Below are 26,949 nucleotides of genomic sequence, written 5' to 3' on the forward strand. Positions count from 1 at the left end.
GTGTCCTGCTGGCCTCCTGCTCTCATACAGCCACCAGCAGGTTCCAGACTCGAACCAGAGCCAAGTTGACCTTGGCTGACCCAACATTTCCAGTATTCCCCAGACTAGTTTTTACAAGATAGTAATTAAAATCTAAAGTATGGGATATGCTGTAAGGCTGGCTAAAGCAGAATACATTCCAGGGGACATACACAGCTTCAGTGTACTCTCCAAACCTTAGGAAATGACCTTCATCTCCACTGTATTCAGTAACACAGACTTAGGACAACCCATGGCAACTCTGTCCTAACAACTGTGACCGGTGGAAGCCTGAGGGTCTGAACTGTGATGCAGTACAGATACATACTGGGTTTCAAATGACAGCATGAAAAATAAATGAAGCATCTCTCTGCTAATATGATTACGTGTTGGAATTACAATATTTTTCATATTCTGAGTTAAGCAAAATACATTATTAAAATCAATTTTTATCTGTTTCCTCTTGATGTGGCAAATAGAAAGCATATTCACAATACTGTAATTTGTATCTCTCACTGCCAGGTGGCTATGATTTGAATTTCACTGTATGATGTTAAATAGCTAGCCACTGGTGGTTCAAGCTGCTTGATCGGATAGCCATGCATGTACCGTGCATGTTTAAGCCGGCAAGAACATGTTATAAAGTGTACACATTAACATTTTCATGGTCAACATTTTTTATTAGGCAGCACTGCTCCATGGTAACATTCCTGAAAATGGAAACTGTGTCTTTCAAATTACACAAATGATATATTTTTAGTGCAGAAAGTAAAGGAAATATAGAAATGCATAAAAAAAGAAAATTAAACCACTAAAACACTGATGCTTAGAAATAACTTATTAGGGGCCGGGGATTTAGCTCAGTGGTATAAGCGCCTGACTGGCAAGCACAAGGTCATGAGTTTGATCCCTGGTACAAAAAAACAAAACAAAACAAAAAAAAGAAGAAATAACTTCTTAACATCTTGAGATGTACATGGTATGTGCACATTCTGCACAGAAACTGTTTTTGCCTGTGTGAACACACAAAAACATTTTATAATCCTTGAAGAATATTTAGAGCAATATATTACCACCACTGTCCCAAGTCACCAAACATTTCAAACTGCTTTACAGTAGGCCAACATGTGTGCCATGCAGTAGTTATACAAATCCCCCTCCTTTAAACATAAGAGCCATTTCCACCAAATGGAAAGTACAAACAATCATGCAAAGACTTCCTTGGTCAGATGCACTGCATCTGCACATACCTTCTTCTTGTGATAAATTAACAGAAGCTAAATTATGGACTTGTTGCATCAAAAGTATGCACATACTTTTCATTTTCCTTAGCTTCCCTTAAATTGTTTTAACTGATCCGTTCACTTCACTAAACTTGTCCTCCAATAACATCCAGGCAGTCACATCCTCAAATTGGAGCTCAGAGTAATCATGCTAATTGAAATGAAAATGTAGTTAAGTTTAGCAAATGTACTTCAATAACCCAAAATAAAAACAACCAACCAACCCAGAAACAACAGGTAACAGGTAAAATAATAAAGTAACTATTTAGTTCCAAATGCTTAATTTCACAGGTCTAAAGTCTCTTGTTTCCAATTCCAGAAATAAGTTCAGACAACACTTCTAATAAAACTTTTCATATCAAGGCAAAGAATAATTTAAAACATTTAGCCTAAGGTCTTTGAAGTTTCAAAATTAGGAGTGCCTTGAATTTGGCGGGAGAGTTAACATGAAGCACTATCTATCTGAACAGAAATTCCTTTAAAATAATGATGCATTAAAATAGAGGAAACTGCCAGAGTGATAAACCAGCTTGCTTAGCAATCTGTTCCTTTTCTTGAACTGTGAACATGGGGGACTGGGGTGTGGTTTGCGCAGACCACTGCCTAACATGCTTGAGGTCTTGGTTCCAGCCCCAGCACTGTAAAACAAACCAACCGATCAACGACCAAGACCAACCAGGCCAACCGTACATTCACACACACAAACCTATCTGGTAGAAATTCTGAAGCTGACAAGACCAACTGGAGAAAAATTTAAAGAAGATAAGATTACTATTGCACAAAATAAACTCAATGGTTAACATAAACAGCACCAAACTTGCACTCAGACATGTCAATAAATGAAGTATCAGCATTATGCAGACTACCATCCAACTGTCACACTGAGACATTTCAATTAAGGGGCAAGTCTCAGGCATAGAGGCACAGGAGAGAGCAGCTACTAAAGTTTTAAAAACCAAACCAAACCTTAGCACTAGGGCCATCCATGGCTGTGTCTGTGTGTATATGTGACTTCTAATCCCAGAGACTCAGGAGGCAGAGGCAGGAGGATCCTAAATTTGAGGACAGCGCAGGCAACTTAGTGAGACCCTCTCTCAAAATGATTTTAAAAAGGACTGAGAGTATAGTTCAGACCCTGGACTCAATTCTAGTACTGCATAAGGGGTGGGAGGAACTTCTTAGGAATATGACAAGCCATTCCTTTGCCTGTGTAAAGGCTATGGTAAAGGATTAGATGAAAGCACCTGGCTGTTCCCTTCATTCCACTACTAGGGCAAAATCCCTATTCCTCAGGCATCTGTCCCCATGGGCTGGGCAGGTAATAGTTTAGATAGCTAAATCTAAATTACACTTAATTAGCATTTACAAAAAAGCAAAGAGCTAGTCTCTGCAATTTTCAGTATCTATTTCAGGAACCTGTCAATATATTTTCTCCTCACTCGTACCCCATTTCCTTCCTTAAATAGAGTGACCATTGTGTACTTTGACTTCCAATACTGCACACAGCAGTCCAGGTCAGTGGTTAACCTGGCTTAGGTGGAGCTGGATCCGGCAGTCCAGGGCCCTGCCCTCGCTGTGTCTTTGGAGAAGTTCCCTCAGAAGCCTCTGTGGATTGACAAAGGCACAGGGCAAGTGAGCCCATGTGCCTTTCCCTGGGGGCTTGCTCCCGGCAGCAGCAAGACAGTGTCCAGCACTCTGAGTCAGCCACCCTGAAGGCCTGGAGTCAGGGGTTGTGGCCTGCCCTGGACAGAGGAGGCTCATGTTCCCCCAGGGCCTCTCCCAGGGGTGATGTATCCTACCTGCCCTGTCCTGTCTGCCCAGCAGCAATGCTGGTATCTACATCCTACCACTCCCACATTGTTGCTTTGGCTCAGCCACCACCATCTTTCCGCCAAGATACTGCAAGCCTTCTAATTGGTCTCCTTATGTGTATGTACACTTGCCTCTGCCAGTCTATTCTCAACACCAGCTGGCAGGCCAGCCTCTTAAACCAAGTCACTTCCCTTAAATGCCTACTGGACCCCTCCTCACTCACAGCACAAGTCCAGGCCTCCTAAAGGCCCAGAAGGTTCTGTGATCTGTCCTGCCCCTCCCTACTCCATTCCTTCCACTTGGCCAGTGGCTGTTGTACACAGCGTCTGTCTCCTTGTCTCTGCTTCAGGTTCTTTGGGCTTCTGTTTCCTGACAAGTAGAGCCCCCTGCCCCTACATCATGGTGCTCACTTCTCAGTGTTCTTGTGAACATCAGCTTTTCAGCAAGGCCTGTCTTTGATGTGTACCAGGTCACAACTGCCACCCACACCAGGCCCATCTTCTCCTATGCCTTCCTTGCATCGTTTTCTCTTCAGCTGACACACGTCATAGTTCATTCTTGTTTCTTATCTCTGCCCTTCCTGGCAAGTAAGCCCCACGTGGACAGGACTCTCTGTTCTGCTTCCTTCTGTGTTCTCAGGCTCTGCCAAACACAGCAAATACCCAGCGAGGGGAGGAGAAGGGGTCCTCACCTGTGGGACAAGGACAGAAGTGAGGGTGCTGAAACTGATGCTGTATATTATTCACATTAGCAAGATCTGCCTTGTAACAACATTGATCGACAGGAAACAAATCAAAACACCACTAGTCACTTCATTTCCCGCTACACATCCCTCCACATAGGCGCTCATTATTTAGCTTAATAGATGGACGCTGGTCTATCCCACAGTTGAAAAACATTTTGTTGTATAATCAGTCTGGAAATTCCTTTTATAAATATCTCCTTTTTGAATGTCAAAGAGAAAAGAGAAAAGCCAATGACAGGAAGAGTTCAACGAGAGAGATGACAACTTAGTTTACTGTTGTGGTTATATGAAAACTGCGAAGTGACTGATGGCATTTACAGAGATGTTATTTCCCCACATTTGGGTTTTATTCCTTTTCAGAGCATGTAGGTACCTTTAATGATTAATAAGTTGCAGAGCCTCCTTCAGTGGCATTACAGAAGCTGGCTGTCCTCCGGTATCACACCCTAATCATACTCTACATGCACAGTTCCTTGCTTGAAGAAATTGGTTGGATTCTAGAAAGAGATCCGTCCTGGGAAGGCAGGGATTTTCTATGCATATTTAGCTGGCTTTTTCAGGGTTCACTGCATATTTAAATCCGTGTGGGCTGCTACCGCAAAACACTGTAGACTGAGTAACTTACAAACCACAGAAACTTATTTCTCAGATCTGGAGGTAGGGAACCCAAGGTTAAACAGACTTGCTGAGTGCTGAGCCCTGGATCACCCATGGTGCCTCCTGCACGGTTCCTTGTGTGGTGGAAGTGATGAACGACCTAGACCCTTCCTGAAAAGTCCCATGTCTTCTAATACTGTCACCTTTGGGTTAAAACGTCAACATATGGATTGGAAGGTACACACTCAGGTACCACACATGGGTAAAGAATGATAGCAGCATTAGTCATATTACTGCTAATAATCATGTCACACTCTAAGGAACAACTTAGCTCTGGATGATTATAATACTAAGTTGGATGTCAGCAGTCCTGGCAAGACAATGAAAGAGATGTGGAATTAAGTCCCCTCAGAGAGGGGGCTTGGTCTCCAGGAAATCAAAGAAATAACTGTTTCTTGAAAAGGCAGTAAGGGGATTTTACTTCCTAATGCCAAAAGATCAGAATTTGAAAGAAAATACAGGCTTACAGAAACCCTAGCTGGATACCAGCAGGTTCAGGGGAGCAGCTTAAGACCCAGAAGAAGGCCCAGCCTTTATGCCTGGCAGTACTGGATTCTTCCTGCATCTGCCTATACCTGGCTCTCTGCCTATGACCAGTGTCTTCTCTTCCCTGTCCCCGGAGCATGTCACTGGTGCTCAGAAAGTGAGCAAGCTGCTGTCACACCAACTTACAGGAGGACCGGGGAGCCTCAGGACTGCCAGAGAGAGCCGGGGACAACCAGAAGTGCTAACAGGTTTCCAAGGAGCAGGAAAACATAACTGCTACTTCATACTCTGCAGCTGACTTTTTTTTCTTTCTTTTTTACTTTTTCCCTCATAAGAGACAGAGACTCACTATATTCCCAGGCTGGCCTTGAACTCCTGGGTTCCAGTGTTCCTCCTACTTCAGCCTCCTGAGTGGATGGGACTATAGATAAGTAACCCTATGCTGGCTACTCTGATAAACTTCATACATCATCATGACTAAAATAACTTTCATTAATTTTTTTTGGACACAGGGTCTTGATAAGTTGCTGTGGTTGCTCCTGGCTCAGTTTCCTAGACAGCTGGGATTACAGGTGGGCTATATCTATCTATCTATCTATCTATCTATCTATCTATCTATCTATCTTACCTGCACAAGACTAGAATAACATCAATTTACCTAAGTATTCTCTGCACATACTGAATGAGGTGAGGTGATAATGCAGGAACGAGGATGCACAAGAATGATGTGGGCCCTACAGAGAGCCCACATGGCCAGCACAGAACATAACCTAGAGCCCAACCAGCTGACCAAAAGCACAGATGTGGTGTCTGATAATGAGGTCTAACCCCAGCAGGACAAGCACTGTGAGATCAGGCTCTTTCGTGGGGATTCTGCTGGCTCCCAGAAAACTGGTCAGCTGCCTGCACTGGTCACCAGCGCCCACTTCTCAACATGCATCCACCACTTAGGGAAGTTTGGGCAGGCAAGGGGCGCTGTTCTCCTCCATGTGAAGCAGAAGGATATCAGTTACTTGGCATACAAGGCACTGGGTAAAGACACGAGGGTGCTGCTCCTGTAAGCTGCCCTGAGAGATTGTACCCCAGTTTCTGAAGGCACCAGGACATCAGTGCTATCCAGAACCACTTCACCAGAAAAGCAAAACTGAGCAAATGAGTCCCAGTGTTATTAATTCTGAGAAAACCAATTTCAGTCTTCCAGGAAGAAAGAATTCCTTCCTTATGGACTGTCATTTGCTTTTCCTAAAAATTATGACAAACCATTTAGTCTGTATTGTTTTGAGCTTATTTTCTTTTCCTTCTAAAGCTACTAAGAGCCTGGCAGAGCCTTCAGGTCCTGGTGCTTTGATGATAGCAGTGACTTTATGCCCCTGCTTAGGCAGAGGCCCTTTCCGTGATGGTGCCTGACCAATGCAGACAAATGCTTAGATGTTCATCAAATCTCAGAGTCCGTCTCAATATACAGAAAAACCTCAACCTCTAACTAATAAAGCTAGCAAACATAGTACAGTAATGGGGCTGTTCTGGTGGGCTTAAGGGCAATACATATATAAAGTCAGAAGAACTCAGCAACCTTTCGGATGTAATTACTTCAACCCAGTAATAAGTTAAACTGAGGCCTAAGGATTTAGCTCAGTGGTACAGAGCCTGCCTGGTAAGCATGAGGTCCCGAGTTCAAGTCCCAGTTTATCCCCTCCAAAGTTAAACTGTTTTCTAGCTTTGGGATGAAACAAAGTTTCAAAAGTGTAAATATTTCTAGTTTGGAGGAAAACAATGCCTTTTCTCAACAGGGTGATGTGTTTATTTTAAAAAGCACATGCACACAAACTCATGGTACAGATTTCGTAAGGCACATAGAACTGTCCAGGGAAGCCTCCCTCCCATCAGGTCCTCCCCAGTAGAACAACATCACTTCCCTGGAGTGAAGGACACCTGAGCGAAGCAAACTATGATACCCTTATATCTTGGGGGGAGTCTATGAAAGAAATCAGAGATGGGAGATAAGGTAGTGCTCAGTGCAAGGTGGTGATAGGAATTCTCTGGTGTGGAGGTGTGGGATCTGAGGCAATGCCTCCAAAAGCCCATCTACAGATTGAGATGACTATACATGTATCACGTGATGGGCGTCTTGTTTCTGCATGTGCCTGTGGGGTGTCCCAGGGCAGACTCAGTAGAACAGACAGCCCCCTGATGTAGGTAGGCAGCCTCAGTTCCCTTAACAGGAACAAAAGATACAGGAAGGAGGGATTCACCACTCTCACATCTACTGCCTGAGCTGGGACACCTCATACATTTCCTCCCTTAGTTGGGCTCACCACCATTGGGTCCCTGGGCCAATTTTAGCACCAGGCTCCCTGAGTCTCCAGCTCACAGATGTAGATCCTGGGACATCTGGCCTCCATGACCAGAGAGGCAATATTCACATAAAATCTCCTTTCGGTTCTCTACACTTCTTCCTGGCTGTTGCCCTGGAGAAGCCTGGCTGATACAGCAATGCCTTGTCTGGGAGCTGAGTGGACTCCAGCCCAGCCCAGGGTGGGACTTAAATGTACCCCAAGGACCAGTCATTCCTACTCCATGTTCCATAGGGTAAGTTCCCTAGCAATATGAACCAATGTTATCTTAAAAATTCCAATGATCTGGAGTAGAGATAATTAAACACATCAGAACAAACACCTCTCTCAACTCCCTCCAAAGTCAAAGTCGCAAACCAAGACTTTTAGGAAATTTTTTACCCATGAAGTATTTACTCAAAAGGCCTTCTCAGGGGGATTTTACCTGTGTATCCCATTTAAAACCACAGTTGCCATCACAAAACGCCTTATTTTCTTTATTTCCTCCCCACCCCTCACCCCATGGCACAGGATTTCATAGAACTGCAGAGCTGGAAGAAACTCTAAATGAGAATCTCAACTCTTTCCAGATGTAAGCTCCCTGTATATGTAGAGAACAGTCTTGTAAAATGTGTCAGCTTGTACCTGACACCATTTCTGGAAAGAGCCCCAAATCACCCACAAGCCTTACTCAACCCACTGTGGATTGTACCCCTACCCAGCCACTGAAATGGCTGCCAATTTGGCCTGCTTGGCTAAACTCTTACACTTTCTGTGACACACCAACCATCTTCTAGTGTGTAACAGCAGGCATGCTATTGGGAGACACAGATGACAAGGAATTGGTCTTATCCTGAGGCAGCCCTCCATCCAACTCAGTTTACCCCCAAACTGAGTATGTGTCCATACTGGAGAAGCACCTAGGCCACAGTGAACAACTGACAGGGCCCAGGCCCTTGTGCAAACCTAGTGTTGCCAGCCCAGGCCTGCTCTGCAGGGAGCCAGTCCACTGAGGGAAGGAGTCTGGGAGCCAGGAAGCACCTTGAGGGTAAGTGTCCAGAGCTTTGTATTTTTGAAACTAAATACCCAAGTAGTGAGCAGATTCTCAAGGCAGTGGAGAGTACAGGGGTGTGTGTGGTAGCACCGAGGATCCATGTAGGCTTTTCTGATTTCTCCTTCAGTGTTGTATGAAAATAATACAAAATAACTTGCGACAGGAGAAATTTAATGTTGAAATGTCATTCTATCAAAAACAATTTTTTTTGAAAATTTGCCCAAGTAGCCTCAGAAACTGCCCATGTGTGAGCTCAGCATTTTGGGTTATTTGTTCATCTAGGTATGAAAGACAAAGGCTCACCCAGATGAGTCCTAGTTGGTCAAGACAGTGATACACTGGAGGAGTCCACTGGTATATACTGTTACCACACAATGCTAGATCTAAAGGAGTCAAGACTTTAAGACATATCTTATGTTGATCCACAGAAGCCCGTCTTCACCTTCCCGCTCAGATCATCTGAGACTGTTTTCTTCAAGCTGAGCTTTGTTATACAGCCAGTAATTTGGTCTCAAAATAAAAACACCAAACCTCAGAGATTTCTAAGTGGGCCTATATTATACTATCATAAAATCAAAAGGGACTGGGGATTTAGCTCAGTGGCATAAGCGCCTGCCTTGCAAGCCAGCAGTTGTGGGTTTGATCCCCGGTACCGATAAAAAGGAAAAAGACAAAAAAAAAAAAAAAAAAAAATTAAAAAAACCAAAGAACAGAATTAGTTTCCCTCTACCCAATAGAGCCCTCAGCCAAGAACTAGCAAGGAGAGAGGGAGAAAGGTAAAGGGGGTCTGGATCTGTGACCCGAGTTCAGCATAGGACAGGCAGGACAAACCCACCCCATCACCTGGAGGGTTTGCGATAAGGTCTTAATAAAGTATTCCACACTGACCTTGAACTTACTATACAGCTCATGCTGGCCTGAACTCTCAGTCATCTGAGTGTTAAGACTACAGGAATTCACCATCACGCCTGGCACCTCTGTTTTTGTCTTGCCCAAGAGCTAGGAAATGTTTTTACAAAAGAATATTTACAACTGACTTCAAGGTTAAGAGCATTAACTGGGCACTCCAATTAACTGAAATGTTATCCCCACTCCCCAAGAAGTACCATGCTTCTCAGTGGGATACCTGCATACAAAAAGCTGTACTCTATCATCATCATTTTACATTTTGAATTTCATCAATAAGAATTTGTTTTCTCTCTTGTCACGTAAATACCAACATAGAATCCTTGATACTTCCTCTTGGCCTGCAGAGGCTGCAATTTTCATTATCTGGTCTTTCAGAAAAAGAATGATGACTCCCGGGCTTTGCTTCTTCCCTCAAGGTGAGTCACCTCTGCTAGAATCCAGAGCAGGTGGCAGACCCGTCTCTCCAGCTCAGGACTTCTCAGCCTTGGCAGCACTTCAGAATCATCTAGCTCCAGGCTGCACCCTAGACCTCTTGAATCAGGGTGCCTGGGGCTGGAGTCCAAGCTGAGTTCTTCTGAGGGCCCCCAGGAGCTCTCCTTCCCAAACTGGTCCAGCGAGTGGAGGAGAAACCAATCTGTGTTCTCAGTGCTCCAGGTCAGTGGAATGCTTCTCTTTGGATTGCTTTTTATAGTCATCACGTTTTCTACTTTCTTACAGGGCTTTGATCTTGGGGCCTTGCTAATCCTGGAGACACTGTCCCAGGAACAGGAAGGATTCTTCTGTGAGAAACTATTCATGATGAGCCAATATGGACCCCACACTCCTCCACCCAGCCTGTGTGCTGCAGAAGGTGATGGTGCTCTGCCCCACTCACTCCAAACCAGGGCCCACCCTACAGCCCACTCCCAGGGTGCCCACTGCATAGTCTCCTGTTCATCCTGCTCTGCCTCTGTCGTCATGCCCATGGCTTCCCTGCTCCCTCTACCGCCTGACCTATCTACCCTGGCTCTTCCCCAGGTGACCAACGTCATGTCTCTCCTGTTCAGGGTTCAGTGAGTGTAAACTCCTCTTCCACTACAGTCATCTTCATGAGTGCCTATCTTGTCATCCCAAAGTAAAACAACACTCCTCTCCCCCTTGATGCAGCATGTGTAATCACTAAGTCCCAATAATCTACCTGATGAATTTTTCATTAATCTAAAATAAGTAATGTGGTTTCCCAAGTGAGTGAACAGTCATATTAATGAGACTCCTGGAGCAGCGGTGCTGGCTGCAATTGGTGAGGTGGGCCTGCCCACAGCTTCAGCCCGCAGGCCCACATCTAAGCACATGTTCCAGAGAAACCCTGGCCACAGGGCACACTGGGGGCCGTGGATGAGAACACAGTGCTGCACTGTCATGGCAGAGAAAATGGCAAACAAGCTAACATTGCTGTGCATTAGCAAGGGACTGGATCACAGCATAAAGTACGAGGTTAGAGGAGCAGATCAGGCCCACCATGCCTCTGTGAAGAGATGCAAAGGGGAGGCTGGGCAATTCAGTTTCTAAGCAGAATATTCTAAATGATACCATGTGTATAAATTCTTAAAGGCAAATAAACACATACTGATGGACACACATAGGTAATGAAAGAATAGAAACATGGGTTGAACAAATAGCAAATTCATGACGGTGGCTGCTGTTGGGGAAGGATAGCAGCAATGATAAGAATAATAACGATGCTGTTATATGGCCCTTGCTGTGCCAGGCACAAGTCTACAGGTGCTAACTCTATTTCAAAGGCAACCATGAAGGAGCAATGTCATCATCCCTGGTTCCCAGGTGACAAGTCTGAGAGGCCAGGGAAGTGATGGAAACTGAGGTGCCTTCTAGTAACTTACCACAAACGATGCTCCTACCTGGCTGACAAGAAGGGGTGAGTGTGGAGCACAGTGTCTGCTCAGAGATGGCCCTTCTCTCCCCTTGCCCACAAAGTCACAGCCACCTGATCAATGTGCTCCACTTTGCACAAAGTGCTCCTTTTTAAAAGCAGAAGTAAAATTACTTTGTTTCTCTACCTACACTTGAAGGCTTCCTGTCATATTCCACTTTAAATAAAAATCCTCACCATGGCCCACCTTTCCCCATGCCTCAGGGTGGCTCTCTGCCTCTTGCTCATCATTCTAGGCTCTTAGTCCTGTCCCCACTGCCTGGGGTACTCTTATCGTGCATGGCAAAATTGCTGATGTCTTTGCTCATGCATCACTGAGCCAGAAGCCCACCTTCCAAAGCAGCATGAACTATACCCCACTCTAACCAATGTTGACTCCTCTGTGGCCTGCCTTATTTTTCCAGAGGTCACGTATCACCTGACATTAATATTTTTAAAATTATTCTTCATTCCAAGACTGCCCATCCCAAGAACATAAGTACAGTGACAGCAGGGATCCACTGCTGTCTTCATCACTGCACTCTGCACTGTGGAATGAATAAATGAAGTCACTCATCTGAGGTCACAGAGCTTGGAGAGGATGAAGTCAAAATCCTAGCTTACGCAGTCTGGTGCTAGGACTAGGAGTGGGGAGGAGGAGTACAAAAGAAATATCAGAAGCAAACAGAAGGGAAGACATATCTAGAATAAATGTGACAAACTACGGATGTGATATTAATTGTGGATAATGCATACTTGGGATGTTTATTACATTACCTCCCTCCCTTCCTTTTCTTTTTCAGTCCCTGCTTTCCTCCCTCTTCCTTCCTTCTTGGGTAAGTTTCATTTCTAAGTCTCTATAAGTACACTACAGGAGTTACTAGTTTAAAATGCTCTAGAACACCATGAAATTATTCTTAACAATTCAAATGGCACTAACATTCAATGCAGTAAATTAAAATTAATTCACTGAACATAGAATGACTGCAACGATCTAAAGGAAATGTCAGGGTTTGGTAGATTCCAGGGGAGTCAGTAATCAAGAACATTATTTACAGCCAGGAGTGGTGGCACATGCCTATAAAACTAGCATTCTGGGAGGCTGAGGCAGTAGGATCACAAGTTTATGAGTCCCAATATGGGAAACTTAGTAAGAACTTGTTTTAAGATCTAAAAAAAGGCTAGGATATAGTTCAACGTAAAGGCCCTGGATTCAATGTCCAGTGCTGAAAGCAAAAACAAAAACAAAAAACAAACAATTAAGATTGCCCATGGGTTAACCTTAAAATAGTGAGATTATCCTGGATTGTTTCCTGGCCTGACGCAATTACATGAATCCTTATAAACTGGGAGGGTGAAGTCAAACAGATTCTAAGTGTGGCAGGATTCTACCCACCACCTCAAATGCTAAGATGCAGAGACTATGTGCAAGACAGGTGGAAGGCCCTGGACCACAGCCAGTAGAAGGAGACATTGGTTCTCAACCATAAGGAACTAAAACCTGCCATCACCTGAATGGACTTCGAGGCCCGGTCTTCCTAGAATCTCCACAAAGGAGCACAGCCCAGTTGATAAGCTTGTTTCAAGTTCCTGAGACCCAGACAGGGATGCAGTCATACCGTACTCACTTCTGACCCAAGAAACTGTGAGCTGATAAAACTGTGCTGTAAGTCTCTAAGTCTGTGGGAATTTGTCAGAGCAGCAACAGCAAATTGAAACAGTTCTGGAGGTGTATTTGCTAAAAAGTGAGATGCACAACAATCAAACAGCCTGGTCTCCATAATAAAATAGCAATCTAGTGCTTACTTTGGCAGCACACGTACTATAATAAAATAACAACTCAAATGTCCACTGCCTGCAGAATGGATAAACAAAACATGGAATATCAAAATGGAAAACCACTGGGCCAGATAAAAGAATAGAGATATCATTCTACAATGTGGAATAACTTCAACAGAATCACGCTAAGGAGTCAATCACAAAAGATCACATATGGTGTAACTCCACTTACACAAAACGTGCAGAAAAAGCAATCAACAGAGACAGAAAGGCACACTGCCTGTGGCCAGAGAAGGCATCTGGGGTGGGGGAGCTGTCAGTGGTATAGGGTTTCTTTTTGGGGTAATAAAAATGCCCTAAAATTGACTGCAGTGATGGCCATATACTAAAATGTACTGTAAATATACTAAAATCTACTGAACTTTAGACTTGAAATCAATGAGTAGTATGGTATATGAGTTACAGGTCTACAAACATCTTTTACAGCAGTGGCGGGGAGTATAGGGAATTGAACCCAGGGCCTTTCTGAGATAGGGTCTTGCTAAGTTGCCCAAGCTGGGGTTGAACTTGCAGTTCCCCAGTGATGTGGCACAGAGTATGAAAATGACAATCAGAGAGGTGTTTGTTTCCCTGTCTGTTCTCACCAATCTGTTACCATCTCTCAGTCAACTGAAGGACTCTGTTTCATGACCTTATAAACTATTACTACATTCTAATTAACATGGACAAAACTTCACTCTACACAAATGTTTAGGCATCACTCCCTTCTACTCAAATGCTAAGTGAAAGGTGCTAATCAGTGATTTTCTAATTAATATCCTTAACACTTAGATTACAACACTTACATTACAATTGTTCTAAAGCCAGCTGAGAAATCCAATCACTCTGGCTTAGATTTCCTGAGAAGACCCCCCCTCTTTTCTCAATAGTAGGTCATGCTGCCCTCTGTGGCTAGGTGCCCATCATGGTGCCCTGCAGAAAGACCATGGGAAGGAACTAACCAATGAGCACTCCCTTCAGTAGTAAAAAGGCAGTGTGAGAAAATGGTTATTGGCTCCAGCTGATGGCAGAGAAATTACACTCATGTGTTGCAAGTTCCAGAGACTAATCAGTAGAGGATGGCTTCTAGCCACTGCTCGTGCAATGCCCAGCCTGTATGAATGACGCTATATATGGAAACGGGCCTGCAGCTCCCAACTCACTGGGTGGCCCTAGGCAAGACAATGCACCCCTGAACAATTTTCCCAAAGGACAACAGAAATTTCTCTAGTCTATTTTTTCAACTCTCTGCTCCACTGTCCCTTCCACTTCAGCAAAAGAGCGGTAATATATGATAGCAGGTAAGCTATTTTCTTCCTTTGGCAAGCAGATTGGCAAGGGTTAACCGGGCTACATCATATTTCAGACCAGAGAACCGTGATCATCATGTTACTTAAATATGGCAGGGGTTTTGTTTATAAGATTGTCAATATTAAAATTTAGTTTTTGAGTTCCCTCTGATTTTTTCTTCTAGAAATAGTTATTTTTATGGCCAACAAATATTTGCAATGCCTGCGATGTGCCAGCACAGCACCAGGCCCAGGTATACAAGAAATCAGACCATGTCCTGCGCATGGCCCAGGACGATGGGCTGGGAGGCACTGTCTAGGACTCTGTGTGAAGAGATTCAGAAGAGCACTGCCTTGGACTATGTAAAGCACACAAAGAAAGAAGATCTGAATTAACACCAACACTTCTTGAAAAATCTATCTAGAAATGTTGGACTCTATTTATTCAGTTTTCCCAAGCTCTGCTTTAGAACTTTACTGTGCTGGGGGTGTAGGTTGGGGTAGAACACTTGACCAGCATGCATAAGGGTTCCCGCCTCACCACTGAAACACACACACACACACACACACACACACACACGCACGCACACACACAAATCCTTTTTTGCTTAAACCTGCCCAATTGAAGCTACTACTGGATGCTTTTCTTTGAGATGTTTCCTTTAGAGGTTTTTTTTTTTTTTTTTTTTTTGTCTTTTTCGTTTTTACTGGTACCGGGGATCGAACTCACGACTGCCTGCTTGCAAGGCAGGCACGTATGCCGCTGAGCTAAATCCCCAGCCCTCCTTTAGAGGTTTTTTATGTTTCACCTGTCAGGTTTCACTAGGCTAATTTTTTCAGAACTCAAAGATCCACCTGTTGGGTCTATCATCTGTACACTGTCTAGTAACAAAGAATAAGAATTTGGCATTCTCTTATCAACTGAGTCCGGGCTCTAACTTAAGTGAGGTCTTTCTCAAATCCTAACAAAGATCAAAGGCAGGAACTTGCAAAGGAGTCAAACAAAATAAATGTTCTCAAGCCCCCAGTCCTAACACAGTCTGCTAAAACCATTCCTCAGAATACTAACAAATAAGATGCTCCATGAATTTGTCATTAGAATTGCTCTGTCCATCCGTGACCTCACATTGACTGGAACTCAATGTGGTTTGAGAGATTAGAGACAATAGGTCTTTCAGGAACACAGTTACCATCCACCATAATGGCCTTGGAAGAGTAAGCAGTTCTTACACTCAGGAACTACTCATATATCATCTGTAACAAAAACAGTTGGGTGTGAGCCATGTGTGGCAGGCTGTGTTGGAGGGACCTTTTCCACATTTCCTGGTCCTGAGGTGTACTCCTCCCCACTTCACACAATGCACACAACAAGCCCAAGGGACCCATTTGCTAACTGCAGAAACAAGGGGGAAATATTTACACAAAAGTGTACTTATCTAACTGCAAGATGGTAGGGAAGAGATGTGCACTGACACTGGCTTCTAGAAGCACAAATTATGCTGCATGTGTGTTTTGGTAGTACTGGGTACTGAACCCAGGACTTTCATACTGAGGCTAAGGCCTTATTAATTTTTTTTAAATTTTGAGTCAAGGTCTTACTAAATTTCTAAATTGTAAAGATGGGCTTTAACTTGAGATCCTCTTGCTTCTGCCTCCCACAGAGTTGGGATTTGAGGCCTGTGCCACTACACCATTGGCTTCAAATTAAGAATTTTGGATGGTGTGTGGGAAAGCCCTTGGGGCAGGTGATAAGAACAACACATATAGGGAGAGGAAATGAGACCCATAATAAAGACAAGCATCTTTGGTCTTCCAGCCATCCTAATAATAACCTTCTGCAGATTTAGAAAAACAAAACTGCTTTGGAAGAAGCCTGGCAGGACTTGAAATCAGAACAATTTATTCAAAAAGCACTTAGGAGCAATCTGCCACAAGCAGGACAGAGAAATCAAATGCAACCCTGCACTTCAAAGGAGCTGGCTTTCTAGTTGGCGAGACAAACAACCACTGAACAGAATTTAAAAGGCATAATGCAGACATAATGAAGCACAAACCACATACTGGTATCTGTGAAGTGCAATGCAAATGAGTAATCTTGGAATAAAGAACATGTAATGAATTACACAAAGAAGCAGAAGTCTTTTGAAAGTTTTAATTTTCTAAAATAATAATGTGTTTTCTAGAAAATAAAAAGCCAAAATAAAAACAATTCCCCTTTAGAGATAAATACCATTATTTTGTTTAAAGTCATTATACCCTACCCATCACAATTTTTTTCTCCTGGTACTGGAAACTGAACCAGTGCCTCTGCACAGAGCTTTATTCCATTTTTCATTTACAAAGTTTTTTTTGAGACAAGGTCTTATTAAGTCACTGCATTGTCCACAGGGGTCTTGAACTTTTGAATCTACTGGATTCAAAAGCTACAGGTATGAGCCACATCTGGCAACCGGTTTTTATTTAAACACTCAAGAAAGTTTACTCATTTTCCAGTTAAGTATCACAACGATGTTTCCATGTCTCAAAAAGCTAATTTTCATCATCAGCACCTTCCAAACATGTCTGGACTCTGATTTCCTTTCCCTACCTTCACTCTGGTCTCCTGCATCCACCCATGTGCCACCCCTACTTCCCTGTAGTGCCAGCATCCAGAGTCGTCCTCTAAGGGACACTTGGGTGCTGAAACCTTCCAAAGTGTTCCTTCCCATGCCTCTCAGAGCTGTCTCTGCCCGCCTCCCACACCAGCCACACTGGCTCCTGTGGGCCCCGCCTGCTCAGCATTGGACTCACCTGCACTCTCCTCACACACGCGCCTCCCCCACCCACTTCCTCCATGTTTGCTCCGATGGGAACCCTGAGAGCAGCCTCTCTACCACCCGCCTGCTCCCTGGTCTGCTTGTCTCTCTTGTCCAGGGCACTCTTCACCTTCTAACATTTTAAACATCTACCTGCTTATTGTACTGATGTATGCATCCTGCACAAGACTGTAAGCTCTCTGAGGCAACAATTTGTTTTTTCTCATGATGCATCTGACAGAGAGCAGCTGCTCACTAAACATCAGGTGATTGTCTTACTAATGGCCCTCATGTCTCCCCTGCTGTTAGCAGTCAGGCTGTTGCAGGGTTTCAGTGTTGTGAACAACCCTGCTACTCAGTGTAGTCTAGCAGCAAAGACACCACCTGTGAAGTTAAAGCAGAGTCAAGCCCCAGGCCCATTCTAGCCCTGCTCAATTAGAATCTGCACTTTAATAAGATTGCCAAGTGATTACACACATGGGAGCGGTTAAGCCACACAACTGGACTAAGGCACCACAAGGAGCTTGCCCCATTCTCTGCCACGCATCAAACAGGGAACAAATGGCCTCACTCTGAACCACAGATCTTCCTATTTTCCTCGGAAGAGAAATTATGACAGCCTACACCCTAACTCACACTGGTGCCCAACAAGAATCAAACAACATGCTCAAATTAGTGAATTACAGAGTCAGGGTCCACAAGAAATAGTGCTGGAAGAGGGCCTGGGGACGTGGTTTAGTGCATGCCTTGCATGCATAAAGCTTGGGTTTGATCCCCTGCACCACCAGGAAAAAAAAAAAAGGTGCTGAAGAAATCTCTCTCTTTCTCTTGATCACTTGCCAGACCCCTCCATTCATGCAGGAGTCAGAAAGCAGAAGCTTGCTACTATCATTTGCCAGGGCAGAGCACGGGCTAAGTGGCTCTCTGTAACCGCTCAGCAGTGTGATAGGAAGCTCTTTTCTCCTTAAAACATAAGAAGCCAAGCTATGGAGAAAGTGTAGAGTAGGGAAGGAGGCTCTGGTGAGGAGGTGCTATCTTAGCATGGAGGAGAAAGCACTTGAGAGGACAGACAGTATAGCAATTGTGGTTATTTCTGGCTTAGAGATGAACAGATCTGGCTCCTTGCTTCCTGGCTGCATGAGGACTATGGAATTCACAAATGTATTTCTAATGTCCTCAGAGATGATGTTTCTAGTTTTAGTCAACTATTATACCCATAAGATGTACAAATGCCATGTGATTTGATGGTGATAGGGCATGTTTCAGTCACTTTCCTCAATGCTGGGAGAAAATACCTGACATTGGCAATCTAGAGGATGAGAAACGGTTTATTTTGGCTCATGTTTTAGAAACTTTAGTCCTTGCATGATTAACCTGCTCCAGGCAGAAACAGCATGATGGAAGAGCCTCATGGCAGCCAAGAAGCAAAGTCAACGGAGGAAAAGGGCAGAGCGATAAATGCTTCTGGGTCAAGATCACAGTGACCCACCCCTTATGAGCAAACCCTACTTCCTAATAGCCAGTCAGCCATAACACCCCATAATCCAGTCCCCTTCCAGCACATGAAGCTTTGAGGGCCATTTTAGATCTAAACTGTAACAGAGTCCAGTATACAAAAGACACATAAAAACAGGAAAAGAAATTAGTTGGTCTGATGGAGAATTAAGGCCCACTGAAATTCATAAGCAGAAAAACAGCTTTATGAAGAATTTCTGCGCTGGTCAGGATGGTGCAGTATAATCCCAGCGCTCTGTGAGGCTTAGACAGCAGGACAGCAAGTTTGAGCCCAGAGCAGGAAATTTAGCAAGATTCTGTCTCAGATTTAAAAAACAAAACAAAACAACACCAACAAAAAAACTAAATTAAAAAGAGTTGGGATCTCAGTCAGTGCAAAGGCCCTCAGTTCAGTTACCAGTACTGGGGTGGGGCAGATATATGAAAAAGCTCTTGAGGACAGAGGTATGCCCAGGACTCCCCAGGGAGCAGGAGGGAGAAGACAAACATCAGCAGAATGGTGGTCGTGGAGATACGTGTAGGACACAGTTATGATGGACCTATTTGTCAAAAGCTACAGAATCAGCCAGGTGGTACATACCTGTAATCCTAGCACTTGGGAGGCTGAGGTAGGACAGCTATGAGGTCAGCCCCAAACTACAGGACAATATCTTGTCTCAAAAAAAACAGAACTAAACAAAAACAAAACCCAAAAATACAACCTCCAGAGGACTATACAACACAGACAGAAAATCCTAATGTATACTATGAACTTCAGTTAATATTGTATCAACATTGGTTCATGAGTTCTGAAAAATGTATCACATGAAGGCAAGATGTTACTAATAGGGGAAACATTGGTCAGGGGAGAGATGTGGGGAATGTGGGAGCTCAGGCAAGCTACCAAGAATTAAGACAAGTTTCCAATTTAAAAAAATGCTGAAGATGTTGTGGTTTGCTTGGCAAATATTTATACATTCTGAAAATATTCAAGATTACAAAAATTCTAAAGCTAGATTCAAACCAGAAATTAAGTTACGACACCTACAATTCAAAACGAAAATTTCCGGGTAACTCTAGAGGAATTCACATGAGCAAAAAACGCTTTAATCACTAGTGGACAGTTAAATCTTATTCCTAGGGATTCATGTCTTCAAACTGCTATCATCAATGCAGCTTCTAAAATACTATTACTGTAGAAAATATATTTTTAAAAATGACAGGTCCACAAAAATAAAAACAAAACAAACAAAAAATGACAGGTCCGTAACTGTAGCATAGAAAGAAGGCTTTTTTCCCCTGGACATGGTTACATGCATCTTTACTATAGGACAATAGTACTTGAAGTGTCTTGTGTGTGTCTGAGTGTTCTGTGAGCACAGGTATGTGTGTCCCGGTGACGGATGAATGTATGTACTGCATGTGATTCATTCAGAATTTTGCACTGTCCTCCATGAGATAGAGCCCTGCTGCTTTTACTTGTAGCAATGATCACACTGGACAAGAGAGTTCGAGTAGCTACCACCGCCTCACAGAACAGGGAACTACAACTACTGCTGCCGACATCACCCTTTCTGCAACACTCCCACATTTCAGGGAGACTGAGCTCAAGTAGCCCAACACAGCCCACTAACACTAACGTCCCAACAGGCAGAGTCACGTGTTACAAAGGGCTGCCAGCTCCGTTTTCTCATCTGAAACATGACCCTTGCCTAGCCTACCCCCAGTCACTGTGGGGCCACTGTGGTTAACAAACAAGGGATTACGTGAAAAGGGGGTTGGGCGCTGTGAAGCCAGACATGGGAACTTTTTCAGGACTGTTACAAGGTGCCAAGGAGAAGAGCCAGAGCTGCTTACTCAATGTGCTGCAGGTGCCACCCAAGTGGCCTTCTGTTCCCATTATGTATGGGTACAGGGTACATGGTAGAGGGAAAAAAAAAACTGATCACATCACCCCAGCTTCTAGAAGACCTCAGTTTAGCAAGCTGCCCAACAAAATCAACTTCTCTCTGCTTGAATAGGCTCTTCTTTAATGGTCGTGCCCACAATCAAAACGGCCTGCTCTCTCCAGTGAAGTATAAAGGGCTCACAGCAGTGCCAGCAGAGATGGGCTAGGAGGACAAAAGGCCACCACTTACCACCTCTGGCCCTGACAACCAGCTTGCTGCCTTGGCCAGTTCATAACCGAGAAATGAAGGAGAAGCCTTTAAATCGGCAGACACCCCTTTTTCCCTATGAGGGAAGACTGTACCAAGCCTTCTTTGGACACTGATGTAAGGTGTTTGTTGTACAAATGTCTGAAGGAGCCTGGTGTCTGGAGACTCCTAACTGTGCAACTGTGTGGACGTGGATGGTGAGTAGGACTGGGATGTGTGCCCTGCTGTCCACATTAGCTTACTCTTCAGCTGAATCTTTTTGCTCCTTCCTGCTTGTGACTTATCTATATGCTTGTTATGCTTTGTATAGGATACAAAGCACTCTCAGGCAATGTACTTCTGTTTCGGTTTGCCTGTTTCCCAGACACAGTTTTCCATCTGTCTTTGCATGCTATCCTCCCTGCACCCCGTTTTGGCCACAGTACTTAAGAGTTGCCATGTCATTTCTTTTAACTTTCCCGTGCTTTGCTCTTTGCCAGCCCACTCCTTCAGAAGCACTCTGGCCAGTTTTCCTGACACTATTTTCACCTACTTGTCTTCTCAGGTCAGAGCAACTTTCAGTCCACATCTGAGGAAGGAGATGAATAAAGCTCAAAACTGGCCTGGACTGAGTGGGTTTTCTTCTGAAATTCTACTGGTATCCTAGACCTCCAACCTACTCCAAAGACTCCTGAGCTTGAGTTCAGAACATTTTTGCCTCTGCCATGGTCCTCTGGGTTTGAGGTGCTCTGCTTTTTTCCTGAGCTTATGTTCCAGATCCCTGGCCTGCTATTCCCCAGGCTGGAGCATTAGGGAGACTATTCAGCATGGTAGTGACTAAGCCTGAGCTCAAGAGAAGTGCTATCCACATCCTAGAATCCTCCCTCTGTGCCCTTGGCTGTGTTGTTCAGACTGGCTTCAGACTCAGTTTGTCATCTTTTGTTCCCAACATTAGAACCAACTCGATAGTTAAAACAGGAGTCAGAGAGATGGAGATCAAACTCCTGGCTGTTTTGTTAAAGAGATTGGTTTAGCTTTGCAGCCAAGTTGGCCTGTTCTCCTGCACAGCTGGACAAACAGAGGGAAGCAGGCCCTATACCTAGTGGCATGAAGGAAGAAAACATGCTCCTGTGGGCAGGTGGTTCTGAAGAGAGGGTGCTGCCAGTCTAACAAGTCAGTTCTCTTCCCTGAACAGGGGGCTAGACAAGAACAGGCAGTAAACTCCCTCCCCCAGGGAACATCAATTGGGAAAGTGAAGATCTTAGTTCTTGGAGAACTCCTCACCTCTGACAGAGTTACTGAAGGAGCAAACACCACCCCAGAGAGGGTGGCCGGGACAGGAGGCTTCCCTGCGGGCCGGCTGCCTCACCTTTGTAGTTTTGGCAGACCAGGCACAGAGAGGCTCTTCATAGGTGCCTGCTGACTTGGCTTCCGAAGATGATTTCTTTTAATAAGGCATCTGCTCTGACTAGTATGTTCTGCTAGCTGTGGTATGTTTGTCTAAAAACCATTTCATTACAGTTGTACCAAATATATACTGATAAGAAGGTAAATGACCAGTTTTCTGTTTCTAAATTCTGACCAGCTAAGCTCCCCAGGAGTCTCTCATCCTGGCCCGTATCATTCCACACTTTAACAGAGTTTTTGACCTGTATCTATCTCATCAAGTCATCAGAACCCTGGGGAAAAACATTTCCTCTCCCATCCTAACACTAAAATTATGGGAACTTTATTTCCTTGAAGAAAAAAAAATTTAAGTGGCCACAAAAATATAAACACTTATTGGTTATCTGTGTGTGCCAAGAATTATAGATGTAAAACAGTATGAGCAGGAGCCATGTGTGGTGCTACAGGCCTGTGATCCCAGCACTCGAGAGACTGAGGCATTACCATTACTGCAAGTTCAAGGCCAGCCTCGGCTGTCAATTGAGTTGAAGGCCAGGCTGAACTACATACTGAGACTGTCTAAAAACAAACAACAACAAAAAAATCCCAGTATGAGTGGAAAATACAGATTAAAGTCTTGTTAACAAGTATTATAGAAATTCTAAACACAAATGTCTGAAGTGGCTGGTCCCTATATCTGAATGAAATATCACATATAAGGTGAGACTTTAAACAATGACTATCGTTCTTTTCTCAGTTAATGTCAGCTCTTTCATTTAGCACACTGTGTATCCTGTCTGCAAAGACAAACATAATTCCAGCTTGATGATCAATGCAATTTGCATTTCTTCATGTCCTGTCGATGACTGTGGCAGTATGCTCACTGTGACCAAAGATAATCACCGGACTATTTCATCAGAAATTCCTCAGTGGTCAGAATCACAGCCCCAGGACACCACTCACCTGGTCTGGCCAATACATGTCCCATTGATGGCAGATAGCTCCATGAGACAATGACTGCGTCTCTTTCACCTAAGCTACACACACAGCAAGGCACAAAGTGCCTGCTCTGAATGATCGAGCAGGTTTGCCGCTGTAGAAAGGCAGAAGTTAGGAATACTGTTTTACCTGGACACCTGGAACAAACATTTTCGCTGCCTTGGACTACTTCTACTCGCTCACAAACCCTCCTAAGAGTAGGGACCACTGTCTTACTGTCCCGTGGACACTGTACACTCAAAGCTCAACTTCCAAATAGTTGCTCTATGGAACCACCATAGAGGCATTGGTTTCTCTACCAGATAAGCTGACACAGAGTGCAAAATATGTCTTCCACAATGACATATTCCTCAATGACATGTCCAGTGAGCCTGGACATACCCGAACAGTTATCCTAATGCGGATGCAGACAATTCAGTATTTTCCTTTTTTTGTGATGCTGGGGATGGAACTCAGGGCACATGCTTAACATACATTACTACTCCTGAGCCACACCTTTAGTTCCAAGACAGTGATCTTAACTGGCAAACAAAACATACAGAAAGACTAGCACACAGGTCAGCAACTATCATTTACACTCTGCTCATCCCTAAAAGGCCACTTGGTTGGTGCCAAGTGGCAGCTTTTCCAGTTGTGGCTCCTCCTCCTGTGGTGCTGGGGTTTGAATTCAGGTTCTTTGCATCAAGCTATTTCCTAAGCCCTTTAAAAAAAATTGTTTTAAAAATTTTGAGATAGGATCTCACTAAATGACTAAGTTCCCCATAATGGGCTAGACCTGGCTATCCTGCCTCACCCTCCTGGAGTGCTGAGATTCCAGCCCTTTTGACACAGATACAAAGAAGACCTCAAATCTTTGGTTTAAATTCAAGCAATAATCTTTACAGTACGAAATGAACCCATCTGTTGTTAGGGGCTGGCATAGCCTTTCAGGTAACACAAGTGACACACCTGGTCCATTACATAGCATTAGTGTCTTTGGCTTGAAAAATCGCCCTATAATTATATCTCTAGATAAGCCTTAGGTTGACTTCTGTAGATCCATTTGTAAAAGATACAATCCATGGACCACCCTTAACTATGTAATAACAAAATAATTAGGAGCTACCAACAGAGCACCACCTGGCATCAAGTACAACTATATTCCAAATATCACATGACAGATGACAGAAGGTCAAAGACTACTTCTCTCACAAGATCTGGTTACAATAATCAACCTGCAAACTTGGAAGCTGGAGGACAAGAATGCTCCTTTGTGCCTCTGTATCCCCAGCATGGCTAAAGGGGTCTCTAGATTTTCTTTCAACTGACAATGATTTGACGGGGGGGGGGGGGCATTATAAAAGGACCAACCATGTGTGTCCAAGTATAAAAATAAACTTGCTTACTTAAATGCAATTTGCCAACAGGGCAATAAAAATCCAACTGGGCTCCAGACCCCAGAAGCTGATTTATGCTTTTGCTCTCATGCAAATCTGGTGCAACATCCAAGTAGTGCTTCTGAGTTTTAGAAATACTGGCTCTTACAGGACAGGAGCACCAAAGTGCTCTACAAAATACAATGGAAGTTTCTTCTAAGTCTAAACACGTTAGTGAAAAGTGTGATACAACAAACAAAAAAGTGAAACTTTAGTTAATATAATCCTAGATATTCTACAATAAAAGTTGCTAATCTGCAGTCCACAGGTGACGTGTAGGCCCACTCTTGAGATTTAGGATGTCCAAGGAACTTGGAACTATACACATGTATGAGTTCTCTAGGGAGAATGTCCACGGCTTCAGTCAGAGTGCTGTGAGCACAGCCTCTACAGCAAGCTACTGCTTGCTGACCACTTCTCTGGACTTCGAAGTCCCACCTGGCTTTTATGCTGTTTCTGTTTCAATATCCGTACCTGTTAGAATTTTCTTAGTTGGTAGGCAAACGGAGAGCTCCAAGATGGTCTCGTTTGTGTGCTCTTCTCTACCTGCTGAAATCTTACACATCCTTTGAAGGCTGTTGAGATCCACTTCCTGGACAAGGCCTCTTTCAATGCCCCAGCCAGAAGTAATCTTCCCCCAGCAACCTCTGCACATCCATGGTGGCCTTTAACACCGTGTATCCATTCCTGCTCCGCACTGTGGTTGCCGGCACAACCGTCTTCCCAGCCTCAAGAATGCTGGAATGGCTGAGAATAGGCAGTATTCACTCTCCCTCTCTCTGGTATGTTTCTCTACACGGAAGTCTAATTTATCAGGTAGTTTAGTGCACAGTACTCCCTTGTTTTCACTAATGCTGCCATGGTATGTTTTTTTTTTTTTTTCATCCTTTACTTTTAACTTAATCTGTTACTCTCAAGTGAGCTTCATATAGATGCTTTTTTATCCACTGTGGCAATCTCAATTTATGTTTAGATAATTTACATTTAAAATAAGTTCATTGATAATGTGTTAGGGCATAGTTTGCCCCTCCCCCCTTTTTTGGTTTATTCTGTTCTTTTCGATTATTTTAACATGTTTCAGGATTCTATCTTATCAATTGATTTTGTTTTATTTTTTGAGATATGGCCATGCTTTGTAGTTCTAGCTGGCCCTGCCCCTGAACTCACGATGTAGCCTCCAGCTGGCCTCAAACTTTCAGTGATCTTCCTGCCTCGGTTTCCTGAGTCGTAGGATTACAGGAATGTGTCACTATACCCCACTTATCAGTTGATTTTTGAGTATAACATTATGAACTATTTTCTTAATGGTTCTAGGCTTACAATATCCACATGTAACTTATCCAAATCTGCTGACACTGGTGTTTTACAATTTAGGTGAAGAGCAGAAGCTTCACTTTCATTGAGGTCACTTTACTGTCTTTACTTTTTTTTTTTTAATTTTTTTTTTGTCTTTTTCATTTTTATCGGTACCAGGGATCGAACTCACGACTGCCTGCTTGCAAGTCAGGTGCTTATGCCGCTGAGCTAAATCCCCAGCCCCTGTCTTTACTTTTTAAATACAAATGTCTCAGTATATCTTATTAGACTTTAAGTGCCATAGTGGGTTTTACTTCAGTCATTAATTATGATTTATGAAACACATAAGAAACAGGACATTCTATTTATATTTATATCCTCTTCTTACCTATTACTAGGGTTTACTCAGCTTCTTGAGTCTGTACATTTATATCTTTTGCCAAATTTGGGAAGTTTTCAGGCATGATTTACGCAAATACTTTGCAGTCTCATTCCCTCTCTCCTCTTCTCCTGGGACTCTGAAAGCAAGGCTATTTGCTTTAAGGCTATAGGGCCTCCAGGTCCCTGGGCCGGTTGCCTTGTTGAGTGGTTTTGCAATATCAGCCTGGCTGAGGCCGCAATGAGAGGGAACAACAGAGTGACAAGCAGGCAGCCTCCCCTCTCCTCTGTCTGTATCACGGTCCTGGGTAAGGAGCCCCGTGGATCCTCTCCAGTGAGAGACCGGAGCAGCCTTCACTGCTTCCAGGTGACAGCTTAGATCCCAGCCTGAGCCTGCCACCACTACCTGCTAGGCCACTTGGGACATCACTTGGGGTATGAACGAGGAGAGAAAGCAGCTTCCCCCGAGTCCTGCTGAAACCTCAGTGGATGGCACGTGTAGTTTCTCTTGGAATTTGCCTGGTGCAGGATGGGCACTGCTGCAAGGGTCTTCTGAATATGCTGACCTCTCTTCTGGGTCTGTTAGCCAGGAACAGGCCCACTTTATGAGTTCTTTTCTTCTGTGCCCCTTAGCTGTTTCAGCTTGGCTTCTGCAGTGGCAGGCAGGAGGAGGAGGACACCAATGGTACTCACTGCCTGTCCTTGTGAAAATTCGGAAGTCACTGGGACACCTGTCTT

General features: G+C 43.9%; 1 protein-coding gene and 1 long non-coding RNA gene across 4 annotated transcripts in view; one reads left to right on the plus strand and one right to left on the minus strand.

Moving 5' to 3' along the window:
• Gna12 (G protein subunit alpha 12) overlaps positions 1-26,949 on the minus strand; it is a 91,269-nt gene that overhangs the window by 56,602 nt on the left and 7,718 nt on the right. The window lies entirely within an intron of this gene.
• On the plus strand, positions 20,446-21,356 carry LOC134472483 (uncharacterized). Its single transcript, XR_010042328.1, has 2 exons — positions 20,446-20,955; positions 21,303-21,356. It is a non-coding gene; the product is annotated as an uncharacterized LOC134472483 (long non-coding RNA).

This window comes from Cavia porcellus, unplaced genomic scaffold (genome assembly GCF_034190915.1).
Source record: "Cavia porcellus strain 051 isolate PalLab524CR breed Dunkin Hartley unplaced genomic scaffold, mCavPor4.1 scaffold_23, whole genome shotgun sequence".
Lineage (NCBI taxonomy): Eukaryota > Metazoa > Chordata > Mammalia > Rodentia > Caviidae > Cavia > Cavia porcellus.